The sequence below is a fragment of the Callorhinus ursinus genome, unplaced genomic scaffold (genome assembly GCF_003265705.2).
Source record: "Callorhinus ursinus isolate GAN/ISIS: 27379988/994484 unplaced genomic scaffold, GSC_fseal_2.0 scaffold10, whole genome shotgun sequence".
NCBI classification, from domain to species: Eukaryota; Metazoa; Chordata; class Mammalia; order Carnivora; family Otariidae; genus Callorhinus; species Callorhinus ursinus.
Genome location: NW_027397072.1, coordinates 33967526 through 33995051, shown reverse-complemented (window position 1 = coordinate 33995051; position 27526 = coordinate 33967526). Strand labels below are relative to the sequence as shown.

The following is a 27526-nucleotide window of genomic DNA, read 5'->3' as shown; positions in this document are numbered from 1 at the left end:
GAGTTAACTGTATTTACTATAACTGACTTTTTCTTTGGCTGAGATAATTTTCTAACTAGGAGGTTTTCCTAAAACTCAAATTGCTACCTTTTACCTCTCACTGATGTATATGTTTATGCCCCTTAAAATAAGAACGCCGGCTGTCAAAAGTTCAAGATTAAATATAAGATTGTTTTAAAGAACAGCTATAATTTTCAGACTTAATGATCAACCTGTTGCCTGCATTTCCCCTGAGAATTTGTCATATGATTAAGAAAATCAGTTAAAATAGATTCAGTATAATTCAGCTACAAATAATAACTCATCCCAGTGTAGATGAGAGCACCTCAATTCTCATTGACAAAGCAGTTGTCTGTGAATCTAGACTGGCTATGTAGTTTTTTGTGCATTAAGAATAGACTTCTATAATGTTACAGTGGAGAAACCAGATAAACACTGCCTTAGCCAGATGATCAAGGTTAACATCAACAGTGATAAGTAATGTTGATTCAATGTACCCTTAATACTATGTGATGAGAATTGTACTTTACTTTAGGACTTCCTCCCCCAAGTCCATAACCCCTGTCTAACCATTAGAAAAACATCAAACAAATCCATATTGTAGAATATTTTATAAAATGTTTGAACAGTAGTCCTCAAAAATGTCAAAGTCATCAAAAACAAGGAAGGTCTGAGAAATGGTGACAACCAAGAAGAGGCTAAGGAAATATGATGATTAAATGTACTGTGGTATCCTGAATGCTATCCTAGAACAGAAAAAGGACAGTAAGTAAAAACTAAGGGATTTAGAAGCACCTGGATAGCACAGTTGATTAAGCGTCCGACTCTTGCTTTCAGCTCAGCTCATGATCTCAGGGTTGTGGGAGCCAACTCTGTGTTGGGACTACACACTCAGTGCAGAGTCTGAGTTTCTCTCTCCCTCTTCCTCTGCCCCTCCCTCCTGCTCACTCACATGCTCTCTCCCTCTCTCTAAAATAAATAAATCTTAAAAGAAACAAAAACTAAGAAATCTAAGTAAGGTATGTAAATAATAATATAATTATCAATATATAATCAATAATTATGTGTATTGTATATTAACATCAGTTAATAGCTGTGACGGATGTAGCATACAGACATAAGATAATAATAATAGAGGAAGCTCCTGGGGCGCCTGGGTGGCTCAGTTGTTAAGCGTCTGCCTTCGGCTCAGGTCATGATCCCAGGGTGCTGGGACCGAGCCCCACATCAGGCTCCCTGCTCGGCGGGAAGCCTGCTTCTCCCTCTCCCACTCCCCCTGCTTGTGTTCCCTCTCTGTCAAATAAATAAATAAAATCTTTAAAAAAAAGGATAATAGGGGCACCTGGGTGGCTCAGTCATTAAGCATCTGCCTTCAGCTCAGGTCATGATCCCAGGGTCCTGGGATCGAGCCCCGCATCCGGCTCCCTGCTCCGCGGGAAGCCTGCTTCTCCCTCTCCCACTCCTCCTGCTTGTGTTCCCTCTCTCGCTGTTCTCTCTCTGTCAAATAAAGAAATAAAATCTTTATTAAAAAAAATAGAGGAAGCTCAATGTAGACTGTATGAGAACTCTCTACTATCTTTGTAACTTTTCGGTAAATTAAAACTATTCTAAAATAAAAAGCTTATTTGCATAAGTTTATTTATGTAAAATAATTAAATATGTATATGTGTTTATAAACAGAATGTGGCAGGACATGGAGCAATAAATGCAGACAGCAAAAACCATGAGCCATAAAATCTTAGCATTAACCCTAAGATTCACCTAGTGATGAATATCTGACTCAATCTAGGAGTTTCCTAAAATACACATGTCAGATGACTATTACTACATCAATTAATTGAAAGCTCAGTACCTTTCAAGGCAATACATGTCAGTATCTGACAGCTCTGATTATTAGAAATGTAATTCTTATACTGAGTAAAATTAATTCATTCTCTCTTTAGGTCATCTTACCTATTAATTAATATGTAGAAAATTCCTGTATCTAAATCACCAACCTTGTTCTCCTTAGCAATTCTAGGCTTGAATTCCAAATTGTCTTTTATTACCACTAGCTGTACCGAGAGTAAACCCCTCTAAATCAAGATGAGCAAAATTATATCTGAATGTCCTTATGCTTTTCACATCTGTTTTTTACCCATCTCATACTCCTAATTACACTAGGAAATATCTTTAATTTTGACCTCTACTTCACACCACATATTTAGTCCTTCATTAATTCATATAGATTTTACTTATAAAATGTTACTTATGTTTATTTCTCTCTCTTCATTTCCATCTTGATAGCCTCTGCAAGTCTTCTTTATTTACCCTCCTTTTCCTCCTCTCCCTTCTGTTGACTCTTGGATGCAAATAATGGCTCCGATTATAATGTCTAATTTAGGATACATTGCCATAATTACGGAATGCACGGGTCTTTTGCTTTACTTATTCTAATGATACAGTGAACCCTGTGACCACATTACTGAACCCCGGAACTAGAAGATTAACAACTATGTGCTTCTCTCTGATGCTAAAGCCCTCTCTTCCCCTGAATTGCACTATAATACTCTTGCTCTTTTTTAATAGTTTTATCATATATCTTTATTATCAAACTATATGTTGGTTACTTTTTTTTTAGTTTTTATTTAAATTCCAGTTAGTTAACGTACAGTGTAATATTAATTTCAGTTGTACAATATAGTGATTGAGCACTTCCATACCACGCCTGGTGCTCATCACAACAGGTGCACTCCTTAGTCCCATCACCTATTTCACCCATCCCCCCATCCACCTCCCCTTTGGTAGCCATTAGTTTTGTCTCTATATTTAAGAGTCTGTTTCCTTGTTTCCCTTTTGCTCTCTTTTTTCCCCCCTTTGCGTGTTTGTTTTGTTTCTTAAATTCCACATATGAGAACTTGTAAAACTCAACATTCAAAAAATGAATAATCCAATAAAAAAATGGGCAGGAGACATGAAGAGACATTTTTCAAAGAAGACATACAGATGGTCCAAAGACATATGAAAAGATACTCAATATCACTCATCATCAGGGAAGTGCAAATCAGGGAAATGCAAATTAAAACTACAATGAGATATCACTTCACACCTGTCAGAATGGCTAAAATCAAAATACAAGAAACAACAGGTGTTGACAAGGATGTAGAGAATAGGGAACCCTACTGCACTGTTGGGAATGCAAACTGGTGCATCCACTGTGGAAACAGTATGGGGGTTCCTCTAAAAGTTAAAAATAGAACTACCCTACAATCTAGCAATTGCTCTACTAGGTATTTACCCAAGGAATACAAAAATACTAATTCAAAGAAATATGTGAACCCTGATGTTTATAGCAGCATTATCTGTAATAGCCAAATTATGGAAACAGCCCAAGTGTCCATCGACTGATGAATGGATAATGAAAATATGGGGTGTGTGTGTGTCTGTGTGTGTGTATATATCTATATCATCTATATCTATCTATCTATATATACACATCATATATATATATATATATATATATATACACACACAGATATATGTGATGGAATATTATGCAGCCATAAAAAAGAATGAGATCTTGCCATTTGAAATGATATGGATGGAGATAGAGAATATTATGCTAAGTGAAATAAGTCAGTCAGAGAAAGACAAATACCATATAGTTACTTTGAATTTAGTAAACAAGAATCATTTTAGATACTCTTCTGAAAAAAAAAAGGAGACACAAAGCAAGGGCTTTTTTGGGCATATGCAAGAATGGAATTGTTATATTTCTATATAAATATTTAATTTTAAAATATATAAGCATATTGTTTTCAAAATGATTATAGCAATTTACATGCTCATCAAATATGCTATTATTTGATAGCAAACCACATGCTGTCCAAATTTGTTTTGGTTAGACATTAAAATTGGCCAATTAAACGGGGGCAATAACGTATCAATTCTGATTGAGGTTTCCCATGTAGTAAAGATATTGATATTTATTTTCATGTATTTATTAGACACATGCATTTGCCTTTCAAGAAATGCTGGCCTGTCTCTTTTGCCCTTTTATTCAAATATATTGTTTTTCCTTTTTCACTCATTTTTAGAAGTTCTTTATACATTTTGGGTATCAATGTCCTGTCAATTTTATGTATTTGAGATGTCTTTTCCTAGTTTATAGCTTGTCCTTTTACTTTCTTTAAGATGAAATTTGATGAATAGGATTTTTTAATTTTGAGGTAGTTAACTTTATAATTGCTTACGTTTAATGATTTGCTTCTTGTTTAATAAATCCTTGCCCACATGGTAAGAAAGATTTATGTTGTCATTTTATTGAAGTATAGTTGACATACAATATTGTATATTAGTTTTAGGTGTATAACATAGTGATTCAACATGTATATGTGCATTACAAAGTGATCACCGCAGTAAGTCTAGTTACCATCTGTCACCATACAAAGTTATTACAATATTACAACCTCCCCCAAGCTGCACTTAACATCCCCATGATTGATTTATTTTATAACTGGAAGTTTGTACCTCTTAATCCTTTCCACCTATTTCACCCATTCCCTCATGCCCCTCCCCTCTGGCAATCACCAGTTTGTTCTCTGTATGTGAGTCTGTTTTTATTTGTTTTGAGATTTTACATTTGTTTGTTTTTGAGGTTTTATGGCATTCATCTTTGACTTATTTCACTTAGCATATTACTGTATAGTTTCATCCCTGTTGTCATAAATGGTAAGATCTCATTCTTTTTTATGGCTGAGTAATATCCCATTGTACGTACATACCAGATTGTCTTTATTCATTCATCTATCAGGTTGCTTCCATATCTTGGCTATTGTAAATAATGCTGCAATAAACATAGGGGTGTATATATCTTTTTGAATTAGTGCTTTTGTTTTCTTCAGATAAATACCCAGAAGTGGAATTACTAGATTTTATGGTATTTCTATTTTTAATTTTTTGAGGAACCTCCATACTGTTTTCCACAGTGGCTGCAACAATTACATTCCCACCAACAGTGTATGAGGGTTGCCTTTTCTCCACATTTTCTCTAACCCTTGTCATTTCTTGTCTTTTTGATAAAAGCCATTCTACTAGGTGTGACACCACCCTTATTGTGGTTTTCATTTGCATTTTCCCGATGGTTAGTGATGTTGAGCATCTTTTCATGTGTCTGTTGCCCATTTACTTGTCTTTGGAAAAATGTCTACCCAGGGGTCCTCTGTCCATTTTTTAAGCAGATTGTTTGGAGGTTTTGGTGTTCAATTGTATGAATTCTTTGTATTTTTAGATGTTAACTCCTTATCAGATATATCATCTGCAAATGTCTTCTCCCATTCAGTAGATTGTTTTCCTGTGTTTTGTTGATGCTTCCTTTGCTGTGTAAAAGCTTTTGGTTTGATGTAGTCCCAATTTTTTTTCTTTTGTTTTTGCTTTTGTTGTCCATGCCTGAGGAGACAAATCCAAAGAAATAATGCTAAGATCAATGTTCAAGAGATTACTGCCTACTTTTTTCAGAAGTTTTATGGTTTCTGGTCTTATATTTAGGTCTTGACTCTGTTTTGAGTTTATTTTTGTATATGGTGTAAGAAAGTGGTCCAGTTTCAATCTTCGGCTGTCAATTTTCCCAAAACCATTTTTTGAAGAGACTGTGTTTTCCCCGTTGTATATTGTTACCTCCTTTGTGATAGATTAATTGACCATATAAGCATGGGTTTATTTCTGGGTTCTCTATTCTGTTCTATGTGTCTCTTTTGTATTATACTGTATTAATTACTGTAGCTTTGTAGTGGAGTTTGAAATCTGGGATTGTGATACATCCAGCTTCGTTCTTCTTTCTCAAGATGGCTTTGGCTATTTGGGGTCTTTTGTGATTCCATAAAAATTTTGGATTGCTTGTTCTAGTAATATGAAAAATTCCTTTGATATTTTGATAGGGGTTGCATTGAGTCTGTATATTGCTTTGGGTAGTATGGGCATTTTAACAATATTTTTTTCAATTCATGAGCATGGTGTATCTTTCCATTTATTTGTGTCATCTTAGGTTTCTTTTATCAATGTCATTGTTTTCACAGTGTAAGTCTTTGACCTCCTGGTTAAATTTATTCCCAGGTAACTTATTCTTTTTTATGCAATCGTAAATGGGATTGTTTTCTTAATTTCTGTTTCTGATGGTTTGTTAGTGTATAGGAATGCAATAAATTTCTGTGTATTAAGTTTGTATCCTGCAACTTTGCTGAATTCATTTATTAGTTCTAATAGTTATGTGTGTGTGCGTGTGTGTGTGGTGTTTTTGGGGTTTTTTATGTGTGGTATTATGTCATCTGCAAATAGTGATAGTTTTACTTCTTCACCAATTTGGATGCCTTTCATTTCTTTTTATTATCTGGTTGCTGTGACTAGGACTTACAGGACTGTGTTGAATAAAAGTGGTAGGAGTGAGCATCCTTGCCTTCTTTTTGATCTTAGAGGAAAAGCTTTAAACTTTTCACCATTGAGTATTTGGATCTGTCATATATGGTCTTTATTATGCTGAGGTATATTCCCTCTATACCCACTTTGCCGAGAGGTTTTATTATAAATGGATGTTGAATTTTGTCACATGCTTTTTCTGCATCTATTGAGATTATCATATGATTTTTATCATTCATTTTGCAAATGTGGTGTACCACACTGAATGATTTGTGGACATTGAATCATCTTTGCTTCCCTGGAATAAATCCCACCTGATCATGGTATATGTTCCTTTTAATGTATTGTTGAATTCAGTTTGTTAATATTTTGTTGAGGATTTTTGTAGCTACGTTCATCAAGGATATGAAGCATGTTTATTTATATTTCCTTTTAAAACTTTTGCTTTATGTATGCAAGTTCTTAGCCCATCTGAGGTTAATTTTGTGTATGCTAAAAAGTTGGGATCCAGCTTCCTTTTCCTTCTATAGAATAACCTACCTCTCTTTAAGATCTGTAGTCATACATTTGTCATTTATCAAATTTCCATAAATTTATAGACATGTTTCTCAGTTATCTATTTTGATGATCAGTCTATTCACCAAATAACTGTACCCAAATGGCCTTCACTTCCAGGGCTTTATAATAAGTGCTAATATCTAGTATGGCAATCTCCTTCCCCTTCTTTATTCTTCCTTTCAGACGTATCTTGAAATTTTATGGTAATTTACCCTCATATGTTTGAAATGAAAATTCTGTCGTCCTTGATGAAAAATCTGGTAATAAATTTTTATTGTAGTATCATTGAATCTATAGCACTTAGGGAGTATTGCTATTTCTACAGCTATAATTTTACTGATGAACACAGGACCTCTTTCCTTTTATTTGTCTTCTTTATTAAATTTTAGTAAGATTTTTTCTGTATTGCTTTTGTATATCTTTTGTTAGAATCCTCCCACTTTTTAAAATTCTTGCTTTTGGAACATAAGGAACAGCATGGAGGACATTAGGAGAAGGAAGGGAAAAGTGAAGGGGGGGAAATCGGAGGGGGAGATGAACCATGAGAGACTATGGACTCTGAGAAACAAACTGAGGGTTCTAGAGGGGAGAGGGGTAGGGAGATGGGTTAGCCTGGTGATGGGTATTAAGGAGGGCACATACTGCATGGAACACTGGGTGTTACACGAAAACAATGAATCATGGATCACTACATCAAAAACTAATGACGTGTTGTATGGTGACTAACATAATAAAATAAAATAAAATAAAAATTGCATTAAGTTGTTCATGCTGATTTTACCAAAAAAAAGTTCTTGCTTTTATTATTATAAACAATGTCTATTTTTCCAAAAGCTCTTTATGGAAAAATAATGCACATACAGAAAATATTCATATCAAAAGGATACAGCTGAATGAATGTTAACAGAACATACTTGTGTAACCAGCATCAAATCAAGAAAGAGAACATTAATTGATGTATTTTAAAAATTACCTTTTTTGACTTTGTTACATGTTTTGTGCAGATATCAATTTTTTTTTAATGATATTTGTGATTAAGGCAATGACTAAAGTTCTCAGAGCAGAGTGCCAGGGAGGAATGAGCTTTGCAACAGAGCAACCCGAAGATTTGAAGCTGAAGACCCTCTGCAAATCTTCAGGTTACTCTGCAAAATCCTGAGAACTTTAGCCACCTTAGTCCTCTCAGACTGTCATTTCTAAAGCACTGAAGCTTTCACCTAGGGCAATGATGGGATTTATCTTTCCCATTTCTTTGGATCATTGTCTTTGGATCATTGTCCTTTGTTGCCTGACTTACAATGCCTGCAAGCCAGTTTCTACATATTTTGTTCTTTTTTTTCTGATTGTTTCAAGTGGAATGGTAAATCTGGTTTCTGTTATTCTATCTTGAAAGAACTTGAATTCTCTTTCCTGCTTTCATTTTAACTCTCTTTTTCTGTCTGATAAAACAACACTTAAGCCAGAAGATAAACTATTGTACAGAATTCAAATGTAGAAATAACTGTTAAAAAGAAAGTGGGGGTATCTAGAATAGACATTGAAATATGAGATTTGCTTTCTGAAAAAAAATGTTTTACTGTAAAATTGACCTACCGGCATGTGCCTTTGAAGAGAGGATCATTAATAGTCATCACAATTCTCTAATATAAAAGTTCATTAAATGTACCCTCAACTCTATGGTTAACTAATCTTTGACAAAGCAGGAAAGAATATCCAATGGAAAAAAGACAGTCTCTTCAATAAATGGTGCTGGGAAAATTGGACAGCCACATGCAGAAAAAATGAGACTAGACCACTCTCTTACACCATACACAAAGATAAACTCAAAATGGATGAAAGACCTAAATGTGAGATAGGGATCCATCAAAATCCTACAGGAGAACACAGGCAGTAACTTCTTCCACCTCGGCCAGAGCAACTTCTTACAAAACATGTCTCTAAAGGCAAGGGAAACAAAAGCAAAAATGAACTATTGGGACTTCATCACAATAAAAAGCTTCTGCACGGCAAGGGAAATAGTCAACAAAACTGAAAGGCGACCTATGAAATGGGAGAAGATATTTGAAAATGACATTACAGATAAAGGGCTGGTATCCAAGATCTATAAAGAACTTCTCAAACTCAACACTCCAAAAACAAATAATCCAGTCAAGAAATGGGCAGAAGACATGAGCAGACACTTCTCCCAGAAGACATACAAATGGCTAACAGACACATGAAAAAATGCTCCACATCACTAGCCCTGAGGGAAATACAAATCAAAACCACAATGAGATACCACCTTATACCAGTTATATGGCTAAAATTAACAAGACAAGGAACAACAAATGTAGGCGAGGATGTGGAGAAAGGGGAACCCTCTTACACTGTCGGTGGGAAGGCAAGCTGGTACAGCCACTCTGGAAAACAGTATGGAGGTTCCTCAGGAAGTTAAAAATAGAGCTACCCTACAGCCCAGCAATTGCATTATTGGGTATTTACCCTAAAGATACAGAGGTAGTGAAAAGAAGGGGCACATGCACCCCAATGTTCATAGCAGCAGTGTCCACAAGAGCCAAACTGTGGAAGGAGCCGAGATGTCCTTCAACAGATGAATGGATAAAGATATGGTTCATATATACAATGGAATATTATTCAGCCATCAGAAAGGATGAATACCTACTACTTGCATTGACATGGATGGAACTGGAGGGGATTATGCTAAGTGAAATAAGTCAAGCAGAGAAAGACAATTATCATATGGTTTCACTCATATGTGGAATATAAGGAATAGTGCAGAGGACCATAAGGGAAGGGAGGGAAAACTGAATGGGAAAAATCAGAGAGGGAGCCAAACTGTGAGAGACTCTGGACTCTAGGAAACAAACTGAGGGTCACAGAAGGGAGGTGCATGTGGGGATGGGGTAAGTGGGTGATGGGTATTAAGGAGGGCACAAGATGTGATGAGCATTGGGTGTTACACACAACTAATGATTCATTGGACAGTACATCAAAAACTAATGATTTACTAGATGTTGGCTAACTGAACTTAATAAAAGTAAAAAAAAAATTTAGAAAGAGCCAGAAAATGGAAACAATGCAAATGCCCATCAACTAATGAATGAAGAAAATATTGTGTAAAAATAAATAAATAAATAAATAATTTAAAAATTACAGAAGAGAACTTATACAACTCAACACCTAAAAATCAAATAGTCCAATTAAAAAATGGGCAGAAGAAATGAACAGGCATTTCTCCAAAGATACACAGATGGCTCACAGATACATGAAAAGATGCTCAACATCACTCATCATCAAGGAAACTTAAATCAAAACCACAACGAGATATCACCTCACAGCTATCAGAATTGTTAAAAGAAAACACAAGAAACAACAAGTGTTGGCAGGGATGTGAAGAAAAGGGAACCCTCATGCTCTTAGTGGGAATGCAAACTGGTGCAGCCACTGTGGAAAACAGTACAGACGTTCCTCAAAAAATTAAAAATAGAATTATCACATGCTCCAATAATTCCACTGCTGGGTATTTACCCAAAGAATACAAAAACACTAACTCAAAAAGATATAGGCACCCCTATTTTATTGCAGCATTATTTACAACAGCCAAATTATGAAAGGAGCCCAAATGTCCATCAATAAATGAATGGAGCTCCAAAAGAATGGAGCATTCTTTTCATAAAAAAGAATGAAATCTTGCCATTTGCAATGGCATGGATGGATCTAGAGGCTATAATACTGAGTGAAATAAGTCAGTCAGAGAAAGACAAATACCATATGATTTCACTCATATGTGGCATTTAAGAAACAAAATAGATAAAAAAGAGACAAGCAAAATATAGACCCTTAACTATATAGAACAAACTGATGGTTATCAGAGGGGAGGTGGGATGGTGAGGGAATGGGTGAAATAGGTAAATGGGAGTAAGAGTACACTTACCATGATGAGCACTGAGTAATGTACAGAATTGTGGAATCACTTTATTGTACACCTGAAACTAATATAACACTGTATGTTAATTTTTTTAAAAAGATTTTATTTATTTGACAGAGAGATAGAGCACAAGCAGGCAGAGAGGCAGGCAGAGGGAGAGGGAGAAGCAGGCTTTCTGCTGAGCAGGGAGCCTGATACAGGGCTCGATCCCAGGAGCCTGGGACCATGACCCAAGCCTGAGGCAGCTGCTTCACTGACTGAGCCATGCAGGCGCCCACACTGTATGTTAATTTTTAAAAATTTTTAAAAATTAAAAAATGTTTAGGTTGAAAAAGAGAATGCGAACTACATCTAAAAAATAAATATTTAATGATGACTTTCCTAAGGCTTAAGTGTCCAGAAACTTTTCCATTAGGTTTTTCAAAGTTCTCCTCAATTAATAATCATTAGAAATGTATGACAATGATTAGTTCATGGTGATTGCTTTCCAAGGGTTTCAGTGAATCAACAGAGGAATGTCTGACAACAATTCTCTCTCTCCTTCACACTTCCATTGGCATCACTCTGAGCCACCTGTTGGGTGTGATCTGTCATCACTATACATTGCTTTTTGTTGGACCCATTTCGAGAAGTCTTTCTTATAAATCTTCTTAGGGTCAGGCACTCCTTGAGAGTGAAATATATCAGATTTGAGAATTTTTCCAAAAGTCTCAGGAAACTAACACAAATGTCATTCTGTCTTCAAGGTACATGCATTGATAATGGAGTGTCTGTTCCAATAGTCCAAACTTCTTATTGATATAAATTAGAATCACAAAAATTCAAAGACTGCCACAACTCCAAAATGATTTTTTATTCTTTAATAAATTAAGCTTTTGATAGATGCATATTCTATAGGAAAGGGAAAAAATCATTCTAATTTTCATCTATCAGTATCTTAACATAATGCATTTAAAATATAATACACTATATGTATAGAAATAGAAAGGAGGGTATCTGAAAAACAGTTTATTAGTCTTTTTTTGTTTGCATATACATTAGCAAAATAATAGAGAGGAATTATATTCCCCTTCACTCTTGAGTCTGATTTTTATCACAGGATAAAAAATTTGAATAACTTCTTGAAAACTTGGGTCTGTGGGGGGCACCTGGTGGCTCAATCGGTTGAGTTTTTGACTCTTGATTTTGGCTCAGGTCATGATCTCAGGGTCCTGAGGTGGAGCCCAGTGTTGGGCTCCGTGCTGAGGGTGGTGTCTGCTTGAGAGTCTCTCCCCCTCCCCCTCCCCCTGCTCATTCATGCACAGGTGCGCATGTGCGCTCCCTCTCTCCCAAATAAATAAAATCTTAAAAAAAGAAAAGGAAACTTGGGTCTGTGAAACATATATTGTCCAAAAGGCAGAAGGGAAAAATCACTGGTTCTATCAGACCAAAAAGGGAGTAGCAAGACTGAGAAAGGAAATCATCAGGCATGAGGGTTCCTTTGGCTGACTCCATGGGCAGAGAGATTAATAAATCTGTGGCGTTATCTCTGTATTGGCCCCCGCCCCCAAGGGCAACACTGACTAACAGGTAACAGAGGAACAGAATTTAGTCCTGGACTTGTGGAGTTTTACAGAAATCCACAGGTTGGTACCAAAAGTTTGATTTTGAATTAGACTCAACATTTCTGAAGCTATTTTATAGTGCTCTGACCTTATAAGATAGATCTTGATTTACAGTGAATGATGTTTGAAGCTAGTCAACAAAGAAGTCCAGGCATCATCAGTACTTCTGTCAGATGACACTGTATCATCTGGGTGGATTATGGTTCATCTTGGTAAAGATTATTTAATTCTAGATTTGCTGAAAGCTAATTCCTCAGGACTCAAGAGTCTCTTCTTCATCTACCTAGTGTCCCCCAACCTGCCCTCCACTAGTAAGTAATAAATGGGATCCTGTAGATCCCATAGACATGTCATTGGTGAGAACTTTTTATTTAAACACTGCATTGTCGGGGCACCTGGGTGGCTCAGTTGGTTAAGCGACTGCCTTTGGCTCAGGTCATGATCCTGGAGTCCTGGGATAAGTCCCACATTGGGATCCCGGCTCAGTGGGGAGCCTGCTTCTCCCTCTGATCCTCTCCCCTTTCATGTTGTTTCTCTCTCTCTCTCAAATAAATAAATAAATAAATAAAATCTTTAATAAATAAATAAACACTGCATTGTCTGGCCAGTAAAGATGATTAAAAATAATCATATATTTTATTCTTTCAACCCCATATGCCTTTTACCATCTGTATTATCGTCACTCTTCTGTATGATTTTAAATCGAATGCACTCTTTTTTTTTAAGACTTTATTTATTTGTCAGAGAGAGAGAGAGAGAGATTGAAAGACAACAAGCAGGGGGAGCAGAGTGGCAGGCAGAGGGAGAAGCAGGCTCCCTGCTGAGCAAGGAGCCCGATGTGGGACTTGATCCCAGGACCCTAGGATCATAACCTGAGCCAAAGGCAGACACTTAACTGACTGAGCCCCCTAGGTGTCCCTCGAATGCACTCTTAAAGAGATACCAGTTGGCATTGAAGAATATAGAGGAGTATAATAATGCTGCCATTATTAGTTATGCATTTAAATAGCTATGTTTTGGGGTACCTGGCTGGCTCAGTTGGAAGAGCATGCAACTCTTGATCTCAGGGTTATGAGTTCAAGCCACAGTTTGGGTGTAGAGATTACTTAAAAATAAAATCTTTTTAAATAAAAACATAAATAGCTATGTTTATGAATATTAGAATCAAAGATGTTAATTAAATCATGCTTGACACCAACTTCAGTTGCATTAAGAGTATTTATTTTTACTAGCACAAATGAACAATAAAAGTATGGTTTTCAGAACTGGACTTTTATTTTTAAGATTTTATTTATTTATTTTAGAGAGACTGCACGCACGAGCAGGGGCAGGGGCAGAGAGGGAGGGAGAGGGAGGAGAGAGAATCCTGAGCAGAATCTGCGCTGAGCATGGAACCCAATGTGGGGCTCAATCCCATGACCCCAAGATCAAATCTGAGGCGAGACCAAGAGGGTGACACTTAACTGACTAAACCACCCAGGTGCCCCAGAAGTGGACTTTTTAGTTTGATGCATGAAATGACTCAACATTTAAAATTGATCTTAATCTGATTAAGAAAAAAATGAGTGATAAGTAAGTGATATTATAATTCTTGCATTATCTATGGCTAAAGTAATTAAATGTCTGTCAAAAATGTATATGTGTTGCATATTGTATCTTAAAGTATGGAACAGTTCTGTATCTTCATTGTGATGGTGGTTATATGAATCTACGTATTACAGAATTGTATGGAAATACACACATGTGCATTAAAACTGGTAGAATCTGAATAAGCTGTGTGGATCATGTCAAAGTCATTTTCCAGGTGTTGATATTGTCCTATAGTTAGGCAAGTTGCTACCACTGGGGGAAAAAAAAAATCAGGTTAAAAAAACACAGAACCTGCCTGTGTGTGTGTGTGTGTGTGTGTGCTTTTTTTTTGCAACTTCTAATGAATCTAAAATTATTTCAAAGTATAAAGGAAACAGTCCTCCCCCGACCAAAAAAAAAAACAAAACAAAACAAACAGGAATAAAAAACAGTATTAAGAAAGTGAAAAAGTAAGCCACAGACTGGGAAAAAATATATGATACATATATCTGACAAAGGATTTGTTTCTAGAATACATAAAGAATTCAACAATAAAAAGGCAGGCTTCTTTTTTAAAAAGAATGGTGCTTAGAATCTTGAAAAGGACCTTCACAAAAGATATCTGAGACAACAACTACCATATGAAAAGGTGATCAAAATTATTAGTCACCAGGGTAATTAAAAATAAAACTGCAAAAGATAATACTCCATATTCAACAGTATGGTCAAAATTAAAAAACTGATAATGTCAAGTGTTGACAAGAATATGGAGCCACTTGAACTCAATATATTACTCAGGGGAATACAAACAATAAACTACCTTGGGAAATTGTTTGGCAATTTCTAATAAATTTAAACATGCAAATGCCATATACCACATCAACCCTAAATTTAAATATCTTAATAAAATTAAATGAACACTTATGTCTATAAAAAGACTTGTGAAAGAATACCCAAAGCTGCTTTAGCCATAAGAATCAAAAATGGTAAATAACCAAAATGTTCATAAGCAAGAGAATAGATAAATTATGGTATAGTACAAAAACATAACACTATGCAGTAGTAAAAATGAACAAACTACTTATATATGCAACAACATGATTGAGTCTCAAAAATACTGTTGAATGAAGAAGCCATAAGCCATAGAGTACATATTGTATGATTTTATTTATATAAGGTTTGAGAATAGAAAAACTATTATATGATGAGAGAAATTTAAAAAAAAAGTATTATATCTGGTTGGGGTGGGGGTTCAGGATTAACTAGGAAGAGTCATAAAGGAACTTTCTGGGGTTATTCAAATTATTTTTTTTAAACTTCAGCATTAAGCAATATAATTAAAAGAAAAAATTTTAACAACCTATCAATAGCAACATTAAAGGGATAATTATGAAAGACTGAAATTGTTCTGGTAGTTACATAAAAAGGCGTTTTGCTCAGGAAATTACAAATCATTGTGAAGCCAAGAAAAGAAAGAAAAAGAAAAAAAAGAAAAACCTATATAAATGGAATTATAAACCATATTCATGTTCATGAGTTGGAAAATTCACTAGGGTAATAATATCAATTCCCTCAAACTGATCTACATATGTAATTAAAGCCCAATCAGGATACTAGAAGTTTTTCTTTTGTGGAAGTTAGCAATTTAATTCTAAGGCTATAGAAATATAAACTTTCAAAGATAGGCAAATGGAACAGAATAGAGACCAGAAATAGGCCTACATATAAATGATCACCTGATTAATGGCAATAGCATTATTACACAATACAGTGAAGGAGAAAGGTTTTTTTTTTTTTTTTTTTTTTAAGTAAAAAATGCTGACTTCATTCAATATTCATACTGGGGAAAAAAATCTTGATCCTTACTACATACCATTCAAGAACTTCTCCAAAGGGTTTAAGAGTTGGGAAGATTAAGACAACTTTCCTTGCCTTTCTTCATACCTTCCCAATCGTTTTTCCATCCAGATTTCATTTTGCTCCTGAATCAGGGGTCTACATCTCAGCTACAACTCTATTCCTGTCTGTAACACTTGACATTTTCTTTCAGTTTCTCTGTCTTTTTGCTGGTTATTGGCTCCATCTAAAGGACTTAAGCTTGGATGTCTGTTACTAGTGTTCTTTACTCTGTATTTGACTTAAAACTCATATTACTGGCCTTTCACAAGCAGCCTTTATTAACAACACATACATTTAAAAAAACAGAAATGACTAAATGCTATTTCCTGTGGTTATACCTAACCTATGAAGGCAGACCGAAATTTAAAACCTGAACTAAACAGTTATTATATATAGTATGTAATAAATATAAAATTATGATCAAGATGGTATCCAGTAAATTAGTATAAGAGCCATAGAAAAAATAGTAAAGAAAGGTATACAAGCATTTAACAATGTGGAGATAATTTCTGTTGTCACATGCTTTTAAGATATAAAGAAATGATGATACATGATAGAATAAAATAAAACACTGGAATTTGTTTTTGTTTTTTAATGTCATGAACACTACAATTTTAAAAAGCCTAAAGCTGCTTGAAAGGCTTTCTGGTAAAGGTAGGACTTAAACTAATCTTCCAAGATTGAGTGGGATTTGAAGATGTGACATTCAGGATAACAAAACGAAGAAAACAGCATGAGTAATGCCTTTGGGATTTGAGTTTATTTATGTAATTTGATGTCAACTATAAATACATCTAATATTTCTAATATTTTATAAGTATCACTTTTATATGTTACCTTGATGAACTTTTTAAAAAATTTTTTTAAATTTAAATTCAATTAGCCAACATATGGTACATCATTAGTTTTTGGTGTAGTGTACAATGATTCATTAGTGGCGTATAACACCCAGTGCTCATCATATCATGTGCGCTCCTTAATGTTTTCACCCAGTTACCCCATCCACCCCCCCACCTCCCTTTCCACAACCCTCAGTTTGTTTCCAGGAGTCAAGAGTCTCTCACAGTTTGGCTCCCTCTTTGATTTCTTCCCATTCAATTTTTCCTCCCTTCCCTTATGGTCCTCTGTGCTATTCCTTAGGTTCCACATATGAATGAAACCATATGATAACCGTGTTTCTCTGCTTGACTTATTTCACTTAGCATGATCCTCTCCAGTTCGATCCATGTTGATGTAAATGGTAGGTATTCATCCTTTCTGATGGCTGAATAATATTCCATTATATATATGAACCATATCTTTATCCATTCATCTGTTGAAGGACATCTCGGCTCCTTCCACAGTTTGGCTCTTGTGGACACTGCTGCTATGAACATTGGGGTGCATGTGCCCCTTCTTTTCACTACCTCTGTATCTTTAGGGTAAATACCCAATAATGCAATTGCTGGGCTGTAGGGTAGCTCTATTTTTAACTTCCTGAGGAACCTCCATACTGTTTTCCAGAGTGGCTGTACCAGCTTGCCTTCCCACCGACAGTGTAAGAGGGTTCCCCTTTCTCCACATCCTCGCCTACATTTGTTGTTCCTTGTCTTGTTAATTTTAGCCATATAACTGGTATAAGGTGGTATCTCATTGTGGTTTTGATTTGTATTTCCCTCAGGGCTAGTGATGTGGAGCATTTTTTCATGTGTCTGTTAGCCATTTGTATGTCTTCTGGGAGAAGTGTCTGCTCATGTCTTCTGCCCATTTCTTGACTGGATTATTTGTTTTTGGAGTGTTGAGTTTGAGAAGTTCTTTATAGATCTTGGATACCAGCCCTTTATCTGTAATGTCATTTTCAAATATCTTCTCCCATTTCATAGGTCGCCTTTCAGTTTTGTTGACTATTTCCCTTGCCGTGCAGAAGCTTTTTATTGTGATGAAGTCCCAATAGTTCATTTTTGCTTTTGTTTCCCTTGCCTTTAGAGACATGTTTTGTAAGAAGTTGCTCTGGCCGAGGTGGAAGAAGTTACTGCCTGTGTTCTCCTGTAGGATTTTGATGGATCCCTATCTCACATTTAGGTCTTTCATCCATTTTGAGTTTATCTTTGTGTATGGTGTAAGAGAGTGGTCTAGTCTCATTTTTTCTGCATGTGGCTGTCCAGTTTTCCCAGCACCATTTATTGAAGAGACTGTCCAGTTTTCCCCATTACATTTATTGTCTTTTTTTCCAGTGGACACTTTCTTTCCTGCTTTGTCAAAGATTAGTTGACCATAGAGTTGAGGGTCCATTTCTGGGCTCTCTATTCTGTTCCATTGATCTATGTGTCTGTTTTTGTAAATTTTGGATACTAACCTTTTAAAGGATATGTCATTTACAAATATCTTCCCCTATTTGTAAGTTCTCTTTTAGTTTTGTTGATGTTATTTCATCTTTACTTTTGTTGATGTTATTTTATCTTTGCATTTGTTTCCCTTGCCTTAGGAGACATATCTAGAAAAATATTGCCATGGCTGATGTCAGAGAAATTACTACCTGTGCTCTCTTCTAGGATTTATATGATTTCAGGTCTCACACTGAGGTCTTTAATCCATTTTTGAGTTTAGTTTTGTGTATGGTCTAAGAAGGTGGTCCAGTTTCATTCTTTTGCAGGGAGTTGTCCAGTTTTATCCACCATTTGTTGAAGAGACTGTCTTTCCTTTTGCATATTCTTGCTTCCTTTGTGGAAGATTAAATGACCCACAAATGATAATTGTGGGTTTATTTCTGGGTTTCCTGTCCTAGTCCATTGATCTGTGTCTATTTTCATGCCAGTACCATACTGTTCTGATTACTAGAGCTTTATAATATATCTTGAAATCTGGAATTGTGATACCTCCAGTTTTGTTCTTCTTTTTCAAGTTTGCTTTGGCTATTCGGGGTCTTTTGTAGTTCCATACATATTTTAGTATTATTTGTTCTAGTTCTTTGAAAAATGCTTTTGTATTTTAGTAGGGATTGCATTAAATCTGTCGATTGCTTTGGATAGCTTGGACATTATAACAATATTTATTCTCCTAGTCCATCAACCTGAGCTCTTATACTAAATTCCAATTTAGAAAAGTAACAGAAACATCAGTTTTTGCAATGGGAAGGGGAGATCCTAAAACCCAGCTTCACAGCTAGTAGCATCACCTCCTTGGGTTCTTCTCAGAGTTTGAGGGTAAGCATATAGAAAATAAATATAAAAAGAACAACTTTTCTGGAGTATATTACCTATTATAGGTCCAGTTATATCCATGTATTCATCATTACTCAGTGTGTTTCTTTTATACTGAGCTACATCCCCTATGACTTTTCTTTGTGAAATTCTGTTGATAATTAACCATGCCTGATGGGTAATCACAAGTGTTGGGAACTCAGGAGGCAACCTCTGAAGTAGTGCATTTTGAATACTTTTTGCAACAGAGTATCAGTCTACACCCACCCTTTGCCACATTCATCACCATTGGTGTGCAGTCCTGGAAGCATGCATTCCCGAGAGTTCTTCCAGGGACTCTTTCTGTTTCTTTTCTATCTCAAAGTCACATGACCATACACTTTTGAACAGTATCAGATTCTTTCCTGGAATATAGTTTTGTGTTCTTTTCCTGTTATTTTTCCCACCTTGTAAATACTTGAGGGCATATTTGATTCCTGGTAAGACCTACAAACATCTTGCACATGGCAGGTGCTCAGTGAATGTTTGTAGTGGTAAGGAGGTGGGATTTGGAGCCAGAAACATTGGGTTGACTGTAGCAGCTACTCAAGGTGGTAAAGCCAATCCACTTTAGTTTTTCAGTCCCTACATAGCTAAATGAGGATGATAATTTTAAACTGGAGGGAAGGGGGTTGTGAGAATTAGAAGAAATTTTTACATAGCATCTGGTGTATTATCTGGCACATAGTAAACCTCTGAAATGCTTGTTGCTTTACTTTTTAAGTGAATATTGTTAAAGTCATTGCTGAATTATTTCATTATACCCAATTCAATAAATGTTGTTAGTCTACTAGAAGTATGTTTATATTTAGTTAGACTTGAGAGGTTTGAGAAAAAATAATTTCTTTATGACTGGCTAACTTTATTTGTGCAAGAGAAAAATATTAGTATGTGCTGGAGTACTAGAAAAATTCAATTTCATGAACCCTGAGGACTATTTCTAGGGCTGAACCAACACACAGCCATCGATAGTGTCACTAATACTCAAGATTATTTGCTCCCTAATACTAAATAAGATATAGGTAAAATACAATACCTAATAAGCTCTCAAAAATAAGTCACTCTCTATTTTGTCATTGGAATCATCCTGGAATATTAGATATACAATGTTAATTCTAACTTTTATTTTCCAGCTTATCAGTTTACCTGAAATGGTAACCAAAGTTTATGCTTGATGATATAATGCATTAAAGCATATTGACCCAGATTGCCCAGACATTCTTTTTAAAATAACTTTAAGGCAAGTTCTCAATTGTGCACTGACAAAAGACATTAATGAGTATGACTTAAATATAGAATCAAGTAGTGCTAATATGTCACTTGCTAAACTGGCAGTGGTACGGGATCAGTCTGTCAACCTGATAGGTATACTTAGAGGAATGCAACATAATTAAACCTTCCAAGCTATCTAGATCTAGCACATACGATTGAAATTTTATGTCATCTCGAGCTTTGATTGGTACAGGTTTTATATCATTATCTGTACTGTTTATTATAACCCATATAATAAAAACTGTGCTTCCGAGCAGAGAGCTCTACCATTGTTCTGTCAGCCTCCTTCTGTTATCCTGACCCTGAGCCGTCAATCCACTCCCTTTAAGTTTAACTATTTTGAGGTAAGTGAATCAGAGAAGATTCAAATTCAGCTATTGACCTTGTTAGTGGATCCTAGCTTCATGGGTTAACTTGTATATAAAAAAAACTTAAACAAACTTTCCATCTTGACAGTTGTTGTATAAATCAAATGACTTGTGTCATACACTAAAGGTTTTCAGAGTATGCTATCTATTTAAATTTAAATTTAGTTCTATAGCTCAAGCAAAGAAACAGAGTACTCCAGTGTTTCTTTTGGTTCTCACGAGGCCTATCAAACCAAGTGCAGTTTGTTCTTGGATTGGGAAAGGGGCTTGATTTTGTAAGAATTGCCATTTCCTCCTACTCACTGCTCCATTCACAGAACAGCTGTTAGCAACAGGATATGTGGGAATTTTTGTTATTAGAACATAATAAACAACATCATTCTCTAGCAAACCCAGGAAGTAGGATAAAAAGCCTCCATCCCATTAGGTTGCACAAGTGTAGCAGAATATTCTTTAAATGTGACATACTTTGAGCTGTTCACTGAACAACTGTTCAGCAGGTAGAAATTCCTAACAATGAATATAGAAACAATAACCACAAAAATCGCAAAATCAGGCTTTAATATATGCTGGTTTTGAAAAGAAAATGGATGGGAAAACTCAGAGAAATCAAATTTCAGATAGGACAGCAATTTAACTAGACTTTGAAGTAATTGATTTTCTAAATTTGAGATTTTTTTTTTTGTGATACTAGGAGTAAGGGGGAAATTAAGTAAATCTTGTGCTCTAAACTGACTGCAGCAGTGGCAGAATAATTAAGATTGAAATAGGTAAATTTGAATAGGAATGGTTGTGTCAATGGTGCAGGGCACTAGGGGTGATGGGCAAGATTAACGTAGCAAAGATAGATAAATGGGATAAGAGATGAAAATTACAGATGAGTTTAGAACAGCATGAGGTCATAATTAATATTTACCTGGAAACAATATGATTATAAAATCTGTTATCAAATAAATATGATTCTCACTGAAGATGAGAATAGAGAGTCAAAAACGCAATAAGAAGGGAATGGCACCAAATGTAAAGTAAATAGTTTGCTAAGCAAAATTGTAGAGGGATACACTATTATGAAATACAATAAATCTCAACTCTTGGAAACAACTTTGCCTAGCTTAAAGAGAAATAGAGGTTAGGATATGGACTTTAATACTACTTTGGTTATTAAGAATATGGATATAGGTAAGCCAATTTAATGCCTTTGAACTCAATATAACAATATCTGCTCTTTTCAATTAACTAAAAAATATTAATTGAATACTTATTTTATGCTCAGAGTTATAGGCTACATGCTGGGGTTAGGCAGTATTCTTGGGGGACTCATGGGAACAAAGGAGCTCAAGGAATTAAAGATACTGAGCTAGTCAACTGGTTAGGGAATACAAAACAAACACACCAAGAACAACTGAGAACTAAGTAAGAGGATACTTGTGCCTAGTGTTAATAGAACTCATCTTTTTGTATCTAAGATGTGATTTTAGGACAAAATAAAATAATATTCTTTTTAAATCAAAGATGTTAAATATATATCTGGAATGAACTTGGACTCAAAAAGAGCTGGGCTAATTTCCTTACTTCTAAGAGCTGTGTGAGCCAGCATAGGTCATTTTTCTCTCTAAGCTCTTACTTCTTAACTATAAAGCAGGAATAGTATTTTTGTTTTATGGTTTACTAAGTTAATGCTCTTAAAACATTTAACACTATGCCTGACACCTAATAAACATTAAATAAATTACACTGTTATTTTATTTACTAGTTGGATTATAATATAAAAATGGAGTAAAATAGATAATATACACATCTTATATTTATAAAATATTGCAGCTTTTTATTCTTTTATCTTACTTGAGCCAATGGATACATACTGTAAAAAAGTCACACTAAGCAAGACAGAGTCAAGTAAGTTTGCCTGCCATATATCCATATAAAAAAATCCATGGTTTTCTTTTTTTTAAAAAAAGATTTTATTTATTTATTTTAGGAAGAGAGAGAGAGCACAAGCTCGGGGAGGAGCAGAGGGAGAGGTTGAGAGAGTCTTAAGCAGACTCAGTGCTGAGCGTAGAACCCAGCGTGGGGCTCAATCTCATGACCCTGAGATCATGACTTAAGCTGAAATCAAGAGTCTGTGCTTAACTGACTTGGCCACCCAGGTGCCCCCAAAATCCATGATTTTCAATTAACAACTATGTAGGCTATAGGTGGGATATGTAATATGATAATTTACTGTCCAAAGCTACAATTAAATCAATTAATTTTTTGGTTTCCTCTTATTTTAATGAAATGATTGTCCACAAGGGAAAATCCAGCCTTTATAAACATTTCACTTTTATGTGTTTTCAACTATCCTACACTTATTTCTAAGTAGCTATAAAATCAACGCAGGAATATTATAAGGTTGCATGGACTATTTAATGCCATTTTGACACTCTAATTATCTATTTACTTATCCCTCCTTTCCTGGTTTTCTGTCTATTCAATCGATCTCTCTTCTCTTTTTCTTTCATTCTGTTTTTAGGACAATTAACTTTTCATTTCTTCAAGTGGCATGGTCAGTTAGAGGAAGGGGGATTCAATTACTAAAACTTAATAAAAATTGCTCTGGGGAGGATCAATCCTTATGCATCTATTACTTTCATTGGATAAGCAAGAACTCCTCCCAGACATCCTTCCTTCCTCACTCAAAATGCCAGGACACTCAGGAAAGGCATATAGGAAAACTTTTGCCAACACTGAAAATTGGGCACTCAATATTTGCTTGGGTCAATACAGTTGATCACAGTGTTTTGGTTTGTTGTAAGGATGTAATACCTCTATATCCACAGAAAGTCTTGGTTTGATTTCATAACTGTCCTCTTCCATTTTCATCACTTCATTTATATTTCTTTAGAAATCCACGCTCAGTTGAAAAGGATGTGTCTCTCTCTTCTTTTTCAGCTTTATTGAGGTTTAGTTGACAGATGAAATTGTAAGATACTTGAAGTGTATGTGATGATTTGATGGATACATACATTGGGAAAGGATTCCCCCCAAGTTTAACACATCCATCACCTCACAACTTACCTCTGTGTGTGTGTGTGTGTGTGTGTGTGTGTGAGAGAGAGAGAGAGAGAGAGAGAGAGAGAGAACTCTTAAGTTATACTGTCTTAGCAAATTTTAATTATACAGTACAGTGTTATCAAGTATAGTCACCGTAGTATACACATCTGTATACATAGTATACATTAGATCCTCAGATCTATTCATCTTACAACTGAAAGTTTGTACCCTTACCAGCCTCTCTATTTCTCCCACCTCATGACAACCACCTATCCTACTTTCTGTTTCTATGAGTTCAACTTTCTTTTGTTTGTTTGTTTAAGATTCTACATATAAGTGATAACCTGAAGTACTTGTCTTTTTTTGTCTGGCTTATTTCACTTAGCATAATGACCTCCACATTCATCCACATTGTCACACATGACAGTTTCCTTCTTTTTTAAGACTGAATAGTATAGCACAGGGTGTGCGTGTGTGTGTGTGTGTGTGTGTGTGTGTGTGAGACATTTCCATAAGTGTCCAGTGGACACTTAGGTTAGTTCCATCTTTGTTCTTCTAGATAGTGCTGCAATAAGCATGGGAGTTATGTCTTCAAGATGATGGTTTTGTTTCCTTAGGATGTGTATACCCAGGCCAGTGAGATACCACCTCATACCTGTTAGGATGTCCATTATGAAAAATACAAAAGATACTAAATGCTGGCTAGGATGTGGAGAAAAGAGAACCCTTGTTAGTGGGGCTGTAAACTGGCATAGCCACTGTGGAAAAGAGAATGGAGATTCCTCAAGAAATTAAAAATAGAAATACCATATGATCCAACCATCTCACTTCTGGGTATCCAGGAAATATCTTTTGTAGAATGAAAAGATGCTAGCACATTGTCACTTACCTATCCAAACTTGACTCCTTTTGTGGGGAGTCATTTAATGAGCTTTGTTCTCCACATTGTTATTCTTTACATACCAGCTATCAATATAGCATAAAGATTAAGAGCACAGATTTAGAAACGTACAGAACTGATTTGGATTCCTAGTTATACTATTTACTAGCTAAAAATAGTGTTTTAAAAATACCTAAATCACAGTTATTGTAAATACTGGATTTTATAATTTGTATATAAAGCTCTTAGCACAATGCTTATTAACCCATGATACAGTCAATGTAAATGATATATATATATACATATATATATAGTCTATGATATTCTACTAAATATAACAATGAAAATGCTATACCAATTCATTGTTTCAAATATTCAAATACTACAATAGTCAGCAAATGTTTTCTTCAAAGGTCAGTTATTAAATCTTTTTTTTTGCATGGCTGACCACACAGTCTCTGTCACCAGCTACTCAAATCTGCCATTGTAGTACAAAAGCAGGCATAGGGACTACCTATCTGAATGGATGTGGCTGTTCATAAAGTCCCAATAAAACTTTCTTTATAAAAAGATCCAAATATCCACTCCCCCTGCTTGTGCTCTCTCCCTCTCTCTCTCTCGCTATCTCTGTGTGTCAAATAAATAAATAAAATCTTTAAAACAAACAAACAAAAAAAAAACAAACAGGCAGCCTATAAGTTGCCTAAGTGAATTTAAATTTTTTAAAAAAATGCTTCAAATAAATAAATAAATAAAATCCCATTGGTTATTAAAAAACAAAAACAGGTTAAGCGACTGCCTTCGGCTCAGGTCATGATCCTGGAGTCCTGGGATCAAGTCCCACATCAGGCTTCCTGCTCAGCGGGGAGTCAGCTTCTCCCTCTGACCCTCTTCCCTCTCGTGCTTTCTATCTCTCATTCTCTCTCTCTCTCAAATAAATAAATAAAATCTTTAAAAAAAAACAAAAACAAAAACAGACAGCTGGCCACATGTTTGCTGACTCTTAAGATAGATTATCATAAGTTTGTTTGGTACTTTTGAAAGTAATGTAAATGTTACAAATTTGACCTCAAGTATCTGAGATATGTTACATCTTTTATTATACTCTTATCATCATTTAATTACAGTTAAATATTATTTCTGTGCATACATATCTTCATTTGTTTACATATTTATTTATTCATCAGATACCCATAAAGTAACAATCAAGTTATCCCAAACACTGGATGGAACTTGTGCCAAGACAACAAAGATGAATAAGGCATAATCCCTTTCCAGAATGGAAACAAACAAACAAAATGTTATTATCATGATATGTCTGTATTCATATGCAAGGAGAGTAGGATTAGCATTATAGATCTATAAAAAAATGAATAGGCTCTCAAAGTCCCCAGCAAAATTGTCAGAATATTTGGCAACTCCTCCATATTCAAGAGGTGGAATCCATTTCCCCACTTCTTGAACTAGGCTTTGGCCATGTAATTTGCTCTGATAATAGCACATTGACAAAAGTGATGCAAGCAAAGGCTCACATATTCTTCAGAATTGGACTTATCCTTTCTTGCTGCTCTTTTGGATCCAGAGACCACAATGTGAAGAAGTTCATGACAGCCTACTGGAGGATAAGAGATCATATGGAGCAGAAATGAGCCATCACAGCTGAGACTCCCCAGATTAACCAGTCTGCCAACAACAGATGTGTGAGTGAGGCTATCCTAAGTCATCCAGTCCTAGCTGAGACTCCTAATAACCATAAATATCAGACAAGCTGGCACAAATCAGATAAACCACTCAGATAACCCATAGAATCGTAGGAAATAACTTTTTTCGTCTTAAGTGATTAAGTTTTATCATGGTTTTTATGCATCCAAAGATAACTGAAATAATAGCCATTGTTCTATCCCTAGGAACACACATACAATACATTGAAATATCCACATGTATGTTTCTGTATGTGTGTGTTTGGTATGTATATTTATATAACAAAATACTCACAGCCTTCTACTATTTTATAACTTTTTAATGTCTACTCTAGCTCTGTTAACTAAATTGAGATATTTTTTAAAGGGTGCCAATTAATGTAACATTGTATTGACATCTTACAATTGGCATTCTTCAACTACTAAGAGAGGGTCTGTTTTCAAGGGGGAAAAAAAGAGAATGAAGAAAGAGGCACCGCAATGAACTTTTGCCCAAAATTAAAATGTGTAACATTTAAAAATATGCCATGTGCCATATGCCACATTGGCTTCTATTACTACAGTAATTCATAACATTCCTAGATGCCAGCAAAACTTAGTAGTCTGTACAATATGGTCTTCACTTCACTGGCATTTGCCATTGCTTTATGTTATATTACTAACTGTTAGTAAAGGGATGAAATTTCTGACCGTTTGGAGGGCCATTAATTCCTATAGCTCATTTAGTAACAATTCCTGTGGTAAGAACTAATGAAACTCCAGGGCTTGTAACAGATAATACCCCCCAACTCTCCACAGAGATGAACAAATTCTTCCTTTTTCTCCAAGTAAGAAAAAAGATAAAATAAGCACAAAGCATACTTGGATCAAGATGCTCACCTGCATGAAAACCCCACAGTGTCTAAGAGCTTGTGGACTCTCCCATTGGGGCATGCTCTTTCTTCCAATTCCCAGCATGGGGCTTTCCTTTTTGGCTCCTTCACAAATGACCCCAGGTTATCCTTAGGAGTGTACCCTAAGAAAAACATTCTTTCTGGTGACCTTTCATTTTCTTCTTGTTCTTGGAAAGGCAGTATATTTGTGCAAATGGGATAATGGGAATTACTG

General features: G+C 35.4%; 1 long non-coding RNA gene and 1 pseudogene across 1 annotated transcript in view; one reads left to right on the top strand and one right to left on the bottom strand.

Moving 5' to 3' along the window:
* Positions 1-27526, top strand: part of LOC141373503 (uncharacterized) — a 344341-nt gene that overhangs the window by 237003 nt on the left and 79812 nt on the right. The gene's annotated exons all lie outside the window — the stretch shown is intronic.
* The window catches only part of LOC112821288 (bis(monoacylglycero)phosphate synthase CLN5 pseudogene), a 43780-nt pseudogene that overhangs the window by 15143 nt on the left and 1111 nt on the right, over positions 1-27526 (bottom strand).